This window comes from Oratosquilla oratoria, chromosome 3 (genome assembly GCF_046742065.1).
Source record: "Oratosquilla oratoria isolate Oo_2021 chromosome 3, ASM4674206v1, whole genome shotgun sequence".
NCBI classification, from domain to species: Eukaryota; Metazoa; Arthropoda; class Malacostraca; order Stomatopoda; family Squillidae; genus Oratosquilla; species Oratosquilla oratoria.
The window spans coordinates 87,501-95,000 of record NC_134779.1 but is presented as its reverse complement, the minus strand read 5'-3'; the positions used below and the strand labels follow the sequence as shown (position 1 = coordinate 95,000).

The 7,500-nt window shown below is 39.4% G+C and overlaps 1 protein-coding gene across 1 annotated transcript in view; it reads right to left on the bottom strand.

Annotated features, from left to right (window-relative positions):
- Nucleotides 1-7,500, bottom strand: part of LOC143020140 (uncharacterized) — a 378,438-nt gene that overhangs the window by 349,639 nt on the left and 21,299 nt on the right. The gene's annotated exons all lie outside the window — the stretch shown is intronic.

The window sequence follows — 7,500 nt, the reverse complement described above, 5'->3', positions numbered from 1 at the left end:
GAGTGTAGTTTAGAGGGTGTCAATAATGAAGAGAGAACGAGGGAGAGAAGGGGTGGCTACTGCCTATATTAGTAAAGAGTAGAGCGGGGGTAGAGTAGAAAGAAGTTTCTTCAAGGTTAATGTGTATGAAGGTGAAAGGTAAGCGTATAGTGTAGTGGAAGGAGGTTTCTTCAAGGTTAATGTGGATGAAGGTGAAACTGGGAAGGGAGATGTGTGTTTCTGTAAGAGCATATGGGACTGGTAATGAGAAGAGTGTAGAGGAAAGGGAGGCTTTTTGGATGTATTTAAATAAGTGCATAGAGGGAGAAAGTCAATGTAGTGGTATTGGGATATCTTCATGCTAGGGTAAGAGATGAACCAATAGATGGAGTGGTTGGGAAGTATAGTGGAGATTTGATGATGGAGATGTGACTAGAAAGAATGTTGATGATAGCAAATACAGAGTTTAGGAAGAAAGTCAAACATTAGTACACATTGCATGGGATGGTGGATGGAAGAGTGGTAGATAGGGCTTTAATGGACTATATAGTGGTAACCAGGAGAGGAGCAGAAAGAGTTTTGGATGCATATGTTCTAAGGGGAGAGAGTGGAGGAATATCAGATCATTTTTTGGTGGAAGGTAAGTTGAGAGTGAAGGATGGATGGACAAAGAGGCAAAGGACAGAATTTTTTTTTATAATTTTGGAAGGAAATTAAGACAGGAAGAGGAGGCGAATCAAGTAGAGAAGAAAAGGTAATAGGTGCAGATGGAGGGATGATAATGGAAGATACGGCAGTAAGAGGAAGATGGGCAAAGTATTTTAAGGAATTGCTAAATGTGAAGGAAGATAGGGAGGGAAAGGTAATTGCAGTGGGAAGTATTTAGAAAATGACAGTGATCGATGAGGAAAATGGAGGAGAGATAAGAAAACATGAGGTGAAAACAGTTATTAAAACAATGAGAGCAGGAAAGACACTTGGGTTGGATGGCTGTCATATGGAGTGTCTAAAACATGAGGCACAGTGATGGTGGACTACCTGGTGAGGTTGTTTAATGTTTGTCTTAAAGAGGGTAGAGTGCCGCAAGACTGGAGGATTGCCTGTATAGTTCCACCTTACAAGGGAAAAGGAGATAAATGTGAGTATAGTAGTTTCAGAGGGATCAGTTTGTTGAGTGTAGTTGGGAAGGTTTATGGGAGGGTTTTGATTAAGAGGATTAGGAGAGGAACAGAGGGAGAAATTGGTAAGGAACAGTGTGGGTTTAAGACAGGTAGGGGTTGTGTAGATCAGGTTTTTGTGGTAAGACAGATATGTGAGAAAGCTATAGGAAAAGGTAAGGATGTTTTTTTGGGGGGCTTTTATGGATCTGGAAAAGGCTTACGACAGGGTAGACAGGAAGGCACTGTGGGAGGTACTGCAGATATGTGGGATAGGAGGAAACCTGTTAAGAGCAGTCAAGAGTTTTTACGAGAGTAGTAGAGCTTGTGTTAGGATTAGAAATGGAGAGAGTGAATAGTCTGAGGTATAGGTGGGACTTCGTCAAGGATGTGTTATGTCGCCCTGGCTGTTCAATCTTTACATAGATGGGGCGGTGCGAGAAGTGAATGCAAGGGTAGTGCGTCAGGGGTTGGAGATGATTAAAGAAAATGGAGTAAAGTGGGAGGTGAGCCAGTTTTTGTTTGCTGACGACACTGTGCTTATGGTAGGATCAGAGGAGGTATTAAGGAAGTTAGTGACAGAGTTTGGGAAGGTGTGCGGAAGAAGGAAGTTGAAGATAAATGTTGGTAAAATTAAGATCGTGAGATGTACAAGGGGAGACTGTGGCAGCAAACTGGAAGTGATTATTAAGGGAGAGAGACTGGAGGAAGTGGATAGTTTTAAATAATTAGGTGCGAATGTGGCAGGAAAGGGTGGAGTGAAAGTGGAGGTAGAATGTAGATTGAGAGAAGCGAGTAAAGGCCTTGGTGGATTAAAAAGTGTAATGATAAATAGACATTTGGGAATGAATTCTAAGAGCAGATTGTATGAAGGAATGATTGTGCCGACAGCACTGTATGGGGGAGAAACATGGAACACAAGAGAGGAAGAGAGGAGGAGTTTAAATGCATTTGAGATGAAATGCTTAGAAGTATGATAGGAGTTACTAGGCTGAATAGAGTAAGAAATGAGAAGGTGAAGAGTAAAGCGGGGGTGGAAAAGGTGTTGGGAGATAGAGTTAATGAAAGAGTATTGGGATGGTTTAGACACATGGAAAGGATGAGTGAAGAAATATTTGTAGTAGTTGTGGAAGGCAGAGGTGAAAGGAGTGAACATGAGGGGGCGACGAAGGATGAGATGGATGGATGGGGTAAAAGGGGCACTGGGAAAGAGGGGAATGTTTGTTGAGAAAGGGAGAAGACAGAAGACAGTGGGGTGAGTCGAAAATAGTTGCGTATGGATGATCCTAGGTGGGGAATGGGGGGACTAGGGAGTTAGTGTGAATGATAATTGACGCAGCCGGAAGTGATTTCTCCCTGTCTTTTCTTTTTCTGCATGAGGGGACGGAGAGGAGGCGTTGCCGATAAAAAGAAGCAGCCTTGCTGTGGATGTGCTATGTCTTGCTGGATTGCATCTGACCCAGGGCAGTGGGTGAGATGTAGGGAAGACCCATCATTCAGGAGAAGTCAGGATAAGAGCGAGAGAGGGGAGTGAATGGGAGTGAAGTATGTGGGGATGGAATGGGAGGGAGTGAATTTTATGCCTTTATTTATTTGGCTGCCCCCCATGTAAGGGGGAAAAAGCTGTTGGTATATATATATATATATATATATATATATATATATATATATATATATATATGTATATATATATATAGATATATAGATATATATATACATATATATATATATATATATATGTGTGTGTGTGTGTGTGTGTGTGTGTGTGTGTGTGTGTGTGTGTGTGTGTGTGTGTGTGTGTGTGTGTGTGTGTGTGTGTGTGTGTGTGTGTGTATATATATATATATATATATATATATATATATATATATATATATATATATATATATATATATATATATACACCATTATCATTATTATCAATATTATTATTATTACCCCTTGCTGGGGTATTGGTCCCCGTCTGGGGTATTGGCTGCATGTTGTTATGGCAAAGTAGCATGCATGCAGTTGATACTTTAGGGTCTATATGGGGCGCCCCTATGGACCAGAGCCACACATCATTTTGTCTGTGTTAGAGGAGGACTCTGCTCACAGAGAAATTATGAAACTTTTATTATACTGATACTGTCCCTCCATTATACTGTCCCCCAACCCCTTGTTGCTGTGCTGTACCATTTCTTTGAATTTCATTTCCTTGTTTCGCCTACCCTGTGGTGAGGGGAAAAGAATACTGCCACCAAGTATTTCCACTTGGATCGTAAGAGGCGAGAAAAACGGGACGGGGATTTGGACCAGGCATCCTTCTCCCTGTAGCCCCATAAAGGGACATTCCTAAAAAAAAAAGTAAGGGCATAAGAGGGTCTAGGAGTTTTCCAACCAGCACCCTAAGGTTTGGGTCTTTTAATGTGCGTGGATGTGGTACAGATGAGAGTAAAAGGGAAGAGATAGGTAGTATGTTTGTGAGAAGAAAGATGGATGTGTTGGCTTTGAGTGAAACTAAGTTGAGAGAGAAGGGCGAGAGTGAGTTTGGGAGTGTAGATGGGAGGTTTTCAGGAGTGAAGAAAGGGCGAGGGAGAGAAGGGGTGGCTATACTAGTAAGTGAAGAGATAGGTAAACGTGTAATGGAGAGGAAGTAGGTTTCTTCAAGGTTAATGTGGATGAAGGTGAAACTGGGAAAGGAGGTGTGGGTCTTTGTAAGTGCATATGGGCCTGGTAGTGAGAAGAGTGTAGAATAAAGGGAGGCTTTTTGGATAGATTTAAATGAGTGCATAGAGGGATTAAGGAGGAACATCAATGTAGTAGCATTGGAAGACCTTAATGCTAGGGTAGGAAATGAACCAATTGACGGAGTGGTTGAGGAATGTGGAGTTCCAGGAAAGAATCGTAGTGGAGAGTTGATGGTGGAAATGTGTCTAGAGAGTTGATGATAGCAAATACAATATTTCGTAAGAAAGTCACACATAAGTACACATGGGAGAGGGTGGTGGATGGAAGGGTGGTAGATAGAGCGTTAATGAACTATGTAGTAGTATATAGGAGTATAATAGGAAGAGTTAAGGATGTACATGTTCAAAGGGGAGAGAGTGAAGGGATATCAGATCATTTCTTGGTGGAAAGTAAGATGAGAGTGGAGGATAGATGGCGAAAGAGGAAAAGGACAAAAGGTAGGGAGGTTTTTAGAGTGAACTCTTTAAATGAGAAGGAAAAGGAGAAGGAGTACAAGAAGAAGCTGAGAGAGAAGTGGGAGGGAGTGAAGGATAGAGTAGAACTAGGAGTGGAGGAGGAATGGGGATGGTTCAAGGAGGGAGTCACAAAGTGTGCAAAGATGGTGTGTGGAACAAGAAGGATGGGAGGAAATAGAAGAAAGGGAAGGGAGTGGTGGGATGAGGAAGCAAAGAAGGTTGTAGAAGAAAAGACGCGAGCTTTCACAGATTGGTTACAAAATAGGACGAGGAAGTCATATGAGAGGTACAAACAAAAGTGAAGAGAAGTAAAGCACAAGGTAAAGGAGGCAAAGAGGAGAGCAGATGTGAAATGTATGAGAGAATATTTTGAAAGTAATAAAAAGATGTTTTGGAAAGAAATTAAGAGAGGAAGAGGAGGCGAATCAAGTACAAAAGAAAAGGTAAAAGGCGCAGATGGAGAGATGATAATGGAAGAGAAGGCAGTAAGAGGAAGATGGGCAGAATATTTTAGGGAGTTGCTAAATGTGAAGGAGAATAGGGAGGGAAAGATAGTTGCAGTGGGAAGTGCTAAGAAAATTACCGTGATGATTGAGGAAAATGGAGGAGAAATAAGAAAGGATGAAGTGAAGGCTGCTGTTAAGATGATGAAAGCAGGTAAGGCACCTGGTCTGGATGGATACCATGAAGAATGTCTATAAAAACGAAGTACAGTAATGGTGGATTGGCTGGTGAGGTTATTTAATGTTTGTTGGAGAGAGGGTAGAGTACCGGAGGACTGGAGGAATGCCTGTATTGTTCCACTCTACAAGGGAAAAGGAGACAAGTGTGAGTGTAGTAGTTTCAGAGGGATTGGCTTGTTAAGTGTAGTTGGGAAGGCTTATGGGAGGATTTTGACTGAGGGGATTAGGAGAGGAACAGAGGGAGTAATTGGTGGGGAACAGTGTGGATTTATGACAGGTAGAGGTTGCGTAGATCGGATTTTTGTGGTAAGACAGATATGTGAGAAAGGAAAAGGTAAGGATGTTTTTTGGGCTTTTATGGATCTGGAAAAGGCTTATGACAGGGTAGACAGGAAGGCACTGTGGGAGGCTTTGCAGATATACGGGATAGGAGGAAAGCTTTTAGGAGCTGTCAAGAGTTTTTACGAGAGCAGTAGAGCATGTGTCAGGATTGGAAATGGAGAGAGTGAGTGGTATGAGGTAAAGATGGGACTTCGTCAGGGATGTGTTATGTCACCCTGGCTGTTATACTTATACATGGATGGAGTGGTGCGAGAGGTAAATGAAAGGGTGGTGTGTCAGGGATTGGAGATGGTTAAAGAAAATGGAGAAAAGTGGGAGGTGAGCCAGTTGTTGTTTGCGGACGACACTGCGCTTGTAACAGAATCAGAGGAGAGATTGAGGAAGTTAGTTACAGAGTTTGGGAGAGTGTGTGAATGAAGGAAATTGAAGATAAATGTAGGTAAAAGTAAGGTGATGAGATGTACAAGGAGTGAGAGTGGTAGCAGACTGGAAGTGAGCATTAAGGGAGAGCGACTGGAGGAAGTGGATAGTTTTAGATACTTGAGTGCGAATGTGGCAGGAAAGGGAGGAGTGAAGGTGGAGGTAGAATGTAGATTGAGAGAAGTGAGTAAATGCCTTGGTGGATTAAAAAGTCAAATGAGAAATAAACCTTTGGGAATGGATACTAAGAGGAGATTGTATGAAGGAGGGGCTGTGCCAACAGCACTGTACGGGGCAGAAACATAGAACATAAGAGAGGGAGAGAGAAAGAGTTTGAATGTGTTTGAGATGAGGTGTCTGAGAAGTATGATGGGGGTTACTAGGCTGGGTAGAGTAGGAATTGAGGAGGTGAGGAGAATGGGGGTGGTAAGTGTGGTGGGAGATAGAGTGGATGAAAAAGTATTGGGGTGGTTTGGACACATGGAAAGAATGAGTGAAGAAAGACTAGTAAAGGAGGTATGGAAGGCAGATGTGGAAGGAGTGAACATGAGGGGGCGACCTAGAATGAGATGGATGGATGGGGTGAAGGGGGCTTTTGGGAAGAGGGGAATGTCTCTTGAGGAAGGACGAGAGAGGACAGAGGATAGGGGTGAATGGAAAATGGTTGTATATGGATGATGTTGTGATGCATGAGATGGAATGGGTGGGGTGTGAGTTAGTATGTGTGAGAAAAAAATTGATGCATCCCGAAGGGATTTCTCCCCGTCTTCTCTTTTTCTGCATGAGGTGACGAAGAGGGGGTGGGGGTCGCCGGTTTAATGAAGCGGCCTTGCTGTGGATGTACTGTGTCTTGCGACACTGCCTCTGACACAGGGCAGTGGACAAGATGCGGGGATGACCCGTCATCCAGGAGGTGCCAAGATAAGAGAGAGGGTAGAGGGTGGAGTGGAGTGGAGTGTATTAGGGATGGAATGGTGGGGGGAATGTTTTTTATTACTTTGTTTTTTGGCTACCCCCCCCCTTGTAAGGGGGAAAAAGCCTTTGGTATGTATATGTATGTATATATTATCATTATTATTATTATTATCATTATTATTATTATTATTATTATCATTATTATTATTATTATTATTATTATTATTATTATTATTATTATTATTATTATTATTATTATTATTATTATTATTATTATTATTATTATTATTATTATTATTATTATTATCATCATCATCATTATCATTATTATTATTATTATTATTATTATTATTATCATTATTGTTATTATTATTATCATTATTATTGTTATTATTATTATTATTATTATTATTATTATTATTATTATTATTATTATTATTATTATTATTATTATTATCATAATTATTATTATCATTATTATTATTATTATAATTATTATTATATTTATTATCATTGTTATTGTTATTATTATTATCATTATTATTATTATCATTATTATTATTATTATTATTATTATTATTATCATTATTATTATTATTATTATTATTATTATTATTATTATTATTATCATTATTGTTATTGTTGTTGTTGTTGTTGTTATTATTATTATTATTATTATTATTATTATTATTATTATTATTATTATTATTATTATTATTATTATTATTATTATTATTATTATTATTATTATTATTATTATTATTATTATTATTATTATTATTATTATTATTATTATTATTATTATTATTATTATTATTA